Genomic DNA, 8,697 nt, shown 5'->3' with positions numbered 1-8,697 from the left:
CACTGTTCTTGTAAATTTCACTATCACCAAGATGGTGACAAAATACTCAAGACTTGCAGGAAATTCTGCTGTCCAAAAAAAAGCCACTCTACAAAAAGGTGGTTGATGACTTCTAAGAAATACCTATGATTTTAAGATTCAGGACTGATAATAAATAGTATTCAAGATAAATGCAAGCTAAATGGTCTTGGTATGTTTATCTACAATAAATTTTATTGACAATATTTACCTCTATAAGCATATTGAGACAAAATGTTCCCGTAAGTGATTTTATAATTCTATGATTACATATATGTGTGTGTATTATAGCTGAAGAATTTGGTACTTTTAAATTCAACTAGGAAAAAACAGTCTGGAAGGAGCAGGTAAGTTGCAAATATCTATATTACAAAGTAGAGCTTAAAAAAAAATAAATAAATCAGAATTGTTCTGTGTCTTCAGAAGGAGCCTCCCTGGGTTTAAAGGTATTTGATGTCCATGGGAAGACTCCTCTAAGTAGTCTTTTGGAGGCTCAGTAACCCTTTGCAATCACCAGAATCAAAGAGAAAGTCTTGCCTTTAGACAGAAGCAGCTTGGCAGAACACAAAAGATGTGGAGTAAAATCAAAAGCAAGGTGGCCTTTCCTGAACAGCAGGAACTTTCTTCTAACTTGTGCAGCCTTAGACAGGCGAGGAGAGGTGGAGTCTGCGGCCAGCAATGCATCTCTGGGCTGGATGCACACGAGCAAAAGCCAGACGCTGCGGAGGCCCACGGCAGGACTCTTCTGCTGTAAATACTGGTGTTTTGTGCTAACTGTAAATGGAACAAAACTGGGAAACATTCAGTTGAGTGAAACAGTGAAAATTCTCAGTAATGGTCCACTGAAATTAAACTGATGGGTTTCGCACAGCCCTAGCTAAAGGCTACAGTTTTGTCACTGAAATACGGGGTTTACAAAATAGCAAATTGCTCACCAATCTAGATAGTTTCCTCTCAAATAAAATGCTTCTAGGTAATTAAAAGGATGGAATAAAAAAAATAAAATAAATAAATAAATAAAAAAACCTTCCCTAGCATAATTAGAGTTGCTCAAACTAATGGTCCAAGGAATTCCCAAATACTCAGATGCCCTCTTAATTGCAGCTGAGCAGCTATAATGGCAAAAAACAGTTCCAGCTAACTAAAGGCTGGAGGGTAGACAAGCTGTAAGATTCATTCTTGCTAGAAAACCTGCCAAGGCCAAGCAGTGAGGGTGACAGCTGCATTCAGCACCATTTCCCCAATCTGCAATAAAGTTGACAAATTAAATGACATTTAAAACAAGAAATCTTGCCTGAATATTTGTGCAAAAATATGCCACAATTTACTTCTGGAAGGGAATGTCTTGCTAAGGCTGAGAAAATGGTTATACCAAGGGACAAAAAGCCAAAATATTTTTAAAGGGGCTGTCTTCCTTGTACATATCCCTTGTCACATTAAATATGAAGGACGAAGACCACATACCTAACTTTAAGTAGATGCCTTCAGTAGGGTTCCTTCTATGTTAGGAATATGTTTAAGCACCTCAGTAAGCACAAGGCTGACTTTTCAAACAACTTCATCACACAAGCAAATGACTATGAAAAGGATTTGGGAAATAAAAGTTCAAAGAAATCCCTAAAGTTTCTAGATTTGGGGGCTAAAGACTGGTTGTCTCCCAGCTCAGGGTTTGAAAGAGGACTCATTTTTCAAAAGGACTTAGAAGCCAGCTCCTTATTGCAATGCTTAAAGCGTTCTCACAGACATTTCTGACAACGTGGCCACATGGAAGCCAAACTGGTTTGAAAACATGCAGTATCGGTGCACAAGGTTTGGCTAATATCTTTAGGTAACCAAATATTCTTCTTATAATATTCATGTGTTCTTATGTTTAAACTACATTCACAAATACGATCTGCGTCCACTTTCCAGCTGGTACATAATAGCTAAAAATTGCACATGGCCAGGTAGACAGGTCAAATGCTTCAGGGATGGCTACCGTAGATTGTTACTCTTTAAATTGACACAAAACACCTGTTTTGGCTAATGCAAAGCTTTTCATACCAATGGGTTTGCAGGTGGGGAGGGATGTATTCTGGGGCTCCCTGATACATACTGGGTCATGTCCAGCGGAGGGCCACCACGATGGTCAGTGGTTGCACCACAGGACATTTGAGGACAGGGTGGCCAGGCACTGGAACCAGTGCCCAGGAAGGTTGTGGCATCTCCAGCCTTGGAAATATCCAAAACTCATCTGGGCAAGGCCACAAACAACCTGGTCTTACTTTGAATTTGGCCCTTTTTGAGCAGGGTGGTGACACCAATTTCCACAAGTCAGGTATAATTCCTTGATTGAAGGATTCTCTCTGTACAGAGAGGATTTACATGCACATAAATTTTTAGCAGACTTTATCAAAGCATTTTCTGATGACATTTTACTATGGATGTTCTCATTTGCATACACAGAAATCCCAAGGTCTTAAGCAGTAAGTGGGTTCTAAAATTTCCTTTTCATGTTTTAACTGTGTTCTCTATCATAAAAATGAGAAATAATAGCAGGCAAAAAAACATTTCCTTTTATTGACGCCGAGGCACAGAATGATATTTTCTCTTAAAATAAGAATATATTTTCCTCCAAAACCACTGAGTCTGAATATATGTTTGTACATGAATATCTCTCTGCAATTAAAGATGAGACAAATACAAGCAAGCATTACACTGGACGATTCAAAAATGTAATTAAAAATAAATCCTTCTGTTTCTACTGTCAGACTGTAATATAAGCATAACTAAGTTTCATGTATCTTGACCCAAGGATGCATTAACCTGCTGAGCACAATGGTACATTTCTGAGCATCACAGGTTCAGTATATCTCATTTCTCTTTTACTTTAAACACACACATTACACATTTTGGATTTAGCCAATACATTTGGAGATATATTTTATTCTGTTTCCTATGCACTCTCTGTCCAAAGTGAGAAGTATTTCTGGCTCAGACAGTAAACACTATAAAGAGAGATGTTTTGAAAGCATCAGACAGTAAGAAAAGCAGTCCTGTCTCTGGGTGACAGTCCAGCTGTGCTAGCATCCTGCCTTCAACAGCAGCCAGAAGCAGACATCCAAAGCAGAATGCAACAGGGAGGCATTTAAGTTACTTACCCTCCAGCCCCCACCAATTTGCAGCTCAGGGACCTTCTGAGCTCCAGCTTTCCATGGTGCTTTCCACACAGACAGTAATCTCCATAGATTTTACTTCCATGACTCTCTCCAGCCTTCCCAGGGGTCCATACCAGCCCTCAGCATAACCCCATGGCCCCTCTCCTGCGTGCTAACAGCCAGCTCAGTCCATCGTTTTGTTGTGTGAAGTCAGGATTGTTATATGATATGCGCCACTTCAAATAAAGTTTCTGTTTTTCCTATTTTATTGTCCCTCAGCCAATGTAATTTCTTTGTGCAGTTCTGCACAATCAGCTCTTATCCTCACTGCTCTGAGGAATATAGTATCATCAGTACAAGTTTGTCAGTAATCCATATTCACCCACTTTTACAGAGCAGTATTCGTAAACGAATTCCTAAATCATACAAATTCCCATAAATTCATATTGGTATTCAAGAGTTCATCAATTCATGTGCTGAATTGCACATGTCACAGCACAAAGCATTCTTGACATTTATTAGTAACCTCTCTCCACTGGGAGAACTGACTGTTTTTACCCTCTGTTCCCTATCTTTTACACAACTATTTACATTTACAAGGCCCTCCCTCTTATTGCATGGCTGTCTAGGGTCCTAAAGGGGCCTTTGTTGAGAGAGCATTGCCAAAAGACTTGGAAGTTCATGTAGATCACATCGACCAGATCTCCTGCAGCTACGTGCAGAGACCAGTCACTGGCACACCTTCTTGCTACAAAACTCAACAGCACTCATCCAAATTCAACTTGCACTGAAGTCGGTGTGGGTTTTAATGCTGATGCCAAAAAAACTAGGGCTGGATCAAATATTCTGTGTTACAGAATGTTGCACTTTTTCCTTAATTTGTTCTAATCCACTTTGTCAAAATCTTTCAAGCACTTTTTGTGACTCAAAAGTTAGAAGTTTAGCTAGGTAAAAAGCATCTTATATTTCAAAGCTACTGAATTGTCTCACTCTTATTTGTAAGAAAGAGAAGTTGTGAACATGATGCCTTCAGATGAGCTACACCATTTCCACAGACATATAATACTGATCTGTATTATTCCACAGTAGAGAAAAAAATGTTTTCCCTGTTTCAGAGACTGAAAGTTTTTGTGCTGCAACATGAAAATTTAAGTAGATCCATTATATATCCCTATGGATTTAGAGAGGATGCACTTCCTTGCCTCTGGAATAATTCGGGGACTCAAAAAATCTCTCTCTCCCTAATCTGTCCTTCTGGCAACAAGGCCAGCCCTTTATCATTACCCTAATGCTGTCAATTACTTTCAGTTAATGCCAGATCCTTCTCATTAACGTCAAGAAAGCATAAGCTCCTGTTTTTCTCCTGAATTTGCCTTACAGAGGCAGGTTTTGCCTGTAACAGAGCGTGTGCCTGAACCCAGTCAATGGGAATTGCTGCATCAGGGCTGTCAGCAACCCGGCTGCCTAACCACTGCCTCTGCTTAAAGGCAGAGGGGATGAAGAAAAGAAGTTTCATCCCTGTTTGCTCAAGGTAGGGATTAGGGATTGTGAACTTTTTTCCATTGTAAGCCAACAGGCATAATAATCCTATCAGCGTTTGTATTTTTGCGCTGCCTCATGCCTTCCTTGAGCAGCCTGTACCTGCCATAGACAACACTCCGAACACCACCATCCAGCAAACACAGCACGCCTGTGCCCGCACCTCCTCCAGCTGTAGCGGTCCCTGCAGACCCCTCCAACAACCCACCAGTTCACACAAACCCACTGCCTCTCCCCATCTCACCCTCACCTCCCACACCTCGCAGCAGGTCTGCTAGAAGCTCGGGCACACGCACGCCTGACGGAGGAGCCCCTGATATTGGCAGGGTGGGGACCACGCATTTCTTTCTCTTGCAGGGCAAAGGGGAAACTCAGATTCTTCAAGCCTGGTTTTCACCATCAACCAGGACAGGGGAAAAACAGGGCTAAGAGAAATGGCTTTACGAAGTGTTTAAGCTGCCCACCCACAGCATGTACTCGGCATGTGTATTCAGGTCAGCATGCTATTGCCTATGAGTCACGTTCAGCTGTGCCTTAGCTGCATATTTTAGTCAGAGATCTTCGCTGGAGTCTGCGCTGTGAGGAGGCTGGTGGTGTCCAAACTGGTTCTGCCATCCTGGAATGTGCTCCTCTGAGTACTGTGACTCGGTATAATCCTACAGGATCAAACCCTTTCCGCACACCATTCCCACCAGCCTCATGAAACAGTTAAAACCCCTGCCCACAGTACCATGGGAATAGCAGCACTGGTGTTACAGCATTAATAACACAATACCAGGTTGGCTGACACAGCTACATGAGCATTAGGTAGCTGAGCATTTTGCTGAGGGAAAAAGCCAAGGCTCCCTTTCCTAGTGCCAGTTCTCCAAGCTCCCCAGTACGTGCACCTCACCAGCAGTGTGACTCTCTCCCTGGAGAGGCCGCCCTGCTTGCAGAAGGCTGACTGCTCACCCAGCCTCACACCAACACCGCCAGCATCACTCACACTCACAGTCCAGTCCACTGAAGGACACAGCCTGGGAACCACTAGCACCTATGTTGTTCTGCCTTCAAGGGAAACAAAGGCTCCAGCTCCAAAACGCCCAGTGAGATCACCGTTTTGATGACCTCTCTCTAGCCTGGCTTGTTCTGGTCTGACAGGGCATTCTTTGTAGCTGCTTGCATGAGTTTTCTGGGTCTTCCCGTCTTGTCCAGGCCTTTGAAAGCCCATATCTATGGCCGTCAGTACACCAACATTCCTTCCGCAATAAGCAGAGGAGGAGAAGAGGCAGGGAGAGCAGAGCAGAACCAAGGGGAATGCCAATTTATAAGATGGGAGTTTTGTTTTCCTTGTGACTGAATTACTTAGGGCAACCAGTGCAGGCAGGAGTCCTTTAACCCACCCCGTCGCAGGCCTGGAGAGAAGCAGCAGAACTCCGCCACGCTGCACCAGAGGCAGAGCACGCAAGTGAGTTGGTATGAAATGGGCAGCCTCGTCGCATGGGATTACAGTTAACATTGGAGGGAGATCCAAGAAGTTGTAAAAGTTTAAAGGGATGCCTGTCATGTAATATTCTCTTCAACTTAAATTATATCAAAAATCTGGAGCATATGCTTAATAAGTGAGAGCAGAATTAATCCCCTAGCTGTCAGCACAACCGCTCTGAAATGGTGACTTTCATCTAATTGCATTTCCTTTTAAAGCCTTGTTGCAATCAGTTAGTCTCTGCCCTGGCTCACACTGATAGGAACCAAGGCTGTGATGTGAGATTATTTATCCGGCACTATGGGGGTATTTGCAACAACCGAATTAGCTACCCAAAATGGGAGACTAGCCTCTTTATATTGTCCGTGGAAAGATGTAAGCTTCCCCAGAGGGTAACTTGGGGTTTAATTTCAGCATGCTGGATCACCCACTGAAAGAGTCTATCCTCAGCAGGGAGATGGAGCTCCTCACTGAGCCACTTGTGTTAAGATATTACAGCTGGATGGAGCCAGTACCTCCATACTCTCCCACAGCAGTGCCGAAGGACAACAACCAGCAGCCCCCAGCCCTTTGTGTCTGAGAAAGAGCATACAGACATTCCTGCCTTTAACAAAATCCTATTCCCCACAGCACCATTCAGACACGTTTCCTGTTGATCCTCACTCCTCATCTCAGTGATTTACAGCAGTTCACACCACAAACCAGCCAGGCCATACCACAGCAATAGAGCAGGGTATGAGACCTCACAGGCTTGGTTTGGGGAGTTTCAGGGAACCCCTAATACCTCCTAATAGGTTACGCTAGGAGGAGATACAAGAGAGTATAAGCATACACCTTTGTAGGGTATTTTTAATTATTTTGTGTTTTCTGAGACATTACATGACTGAGGCAATCTAACCATCTAAGACAAGTTTCTCTGATTCTCCTTACCTTTTTCTTCTGGATGAAAGGAATTAATTTTTCTGGCTTCTTGTGTATTTCCATACTGAAGCCTGTGGGATATAAGTGGAGGAGTCTTATTAGCTGTTTCCTTGAATGCAGGTTAGTAGCAAAAGACCATATCCCTTCACACTATTTGTTCAAGTTAATATTGCAGCAAAGTAAATTTTAACCCAGGAAGCACTTCCAATGTCAAGATAGTATGACATTGCGGGGCTACAATTTGAGACTCGTTAGTACCAATCCTCAAACTGGAATTTGTGGAAAAAAGAATTGTGTCAGGCCAAAAAGCAGTAATTAGTCACAACCAATCTTTGCATTAAGGCATATCTATGATATCCCCACCGACTGAGCTTTGCGTTCATTCCACTCCTCAGGGCTTACTTGGCCAAGTCTGTTCTTGTGCACACTCAGATTATCCCACTGAAATGCATTTTTTTTTTCCAATGAGGCCTGCTAAGGTCCATGATAACTTCTCCTTGTGTATGAAGCCTGAAGCCAGCCTCTCTATGTCAGTCACACCAGACCGCATCACGTACGATGCCTACATGGGGGAGCCACTCCAATGATTGATATCGATAAATCTATCTCATGATTTTTGACAAATACCATTTTTATTACCCACTCCCCCACCCCTCCGACACAGCTGATTGGTGCTTTTAATAACATATTCAGGTTTTCTCCAATCAATCATCAACTAAATTACTCTTTTTATTACTATTATTAAAAGATAGCTCCACCGTGCAGCACTAATTAGGGAGGAGGATTGATTGAAAAGGCAGCATTTCATTGAACAATCAGGATTCCTAGCTTTTGCCAGGTTAAGGCAGGCTTCTGCCATTATTTTTACATAACCTAGCCCTTAGAGATAGAAGCAACATCCTGCAGAGAACAGAAACGACTTGCTTAGGAATACATCTATAAACCTGACAGGAATCAGCACCCAGAGACTGCTCCAACTCCTGTCTGCAGCCTTTAAAGTTTTCAGCTGAACTATAGTGAAAATGAGTTTCTGCAGTGCTGGATCCTAACCAGAGAAAAGGAGGTACTGCAGGTTTTCAATCAAGAACCCTCAAAAAACAACAACAAAGAACTCCCTCACCTTCATTTGATTAAAGAACTTGTAAAAAGCCATCTGTGTGAGGGGGGTAGGGAGTGTTTCTTTTTTTTCTGGCATTGGGAGTGCAGATGAGAGCTTCCAGTAGGCAGTTTGGCTAATAGGGACTGATTTCCTGTTAGAAGTTGTTTCTGGTCCATGCTGGGAATGACAGCTGGGGAAGAGTCATTCACTGCAGCTGACCCCGCACCTAACCCAGATGAGTGCAAAAAGGATGAGCCAAGGGCTCTGGATTAGATGTGGCTACCCAGCACCTTCCCAATCCCTCAGAAGTGAGACAGCTGAAGCTGAAATCTGGACATCCAGACAGAAATTGCACAGCAGCAGTAACAGGTGGAAGTAACCCTGGAAAAGAATGCTAAGCACCATTCTGTTTTTACAAAGACTTCTACAGAAAGGGGTTAGAAATAGGCCCAAGATACAAGATTTTGATCTCAATTTGTCCTGTCCACTGGGTCAGGACCTAGATGTACCATTAGCTT

At 42.9% G+C, this 8,697-nt stretch overlaps 1 long non-coding RNA gene across 1 annotated transcript; it reads right to left on the bottom strand.

Annotated features, from left to right (window-relative positions):
- Positions 1 to 266: 266 nt before the first annotated feature.
- On the bottom strand, positions 267 to 7,748 carry LOC310880222. Its single transcript, XR_014571551.1, has 3 exons — positions 7,483 to 7,748; positions 7,090 to 7,151; positions 267 to 809 (listed from the first exon to the last, which is right to left on the bottom strand). It is a non-coding gene; the product is annotated as an uncharacterized lncRNA (long non-coding RNA).
- Positions 7,749 to 8,697: the final 949 nt, after the last annotated feature.

Source organism: Anser anser (genome assembly GCF_964211835.1).
Source record: "Anser anser genome assembly, chromosome: 1".
In the NCBI taxonomy this organism is placed as follows: domain Eukaryota; kingdom Metazoa; phylum Chordata; class Aves; order Anseriformes; family Anatidae; genus Anser; species Anser anser.
Note: the sequence above shows the minus strand (reverse complement) of the source record. Positions and strands in the feature narration are given on the sequence as shown.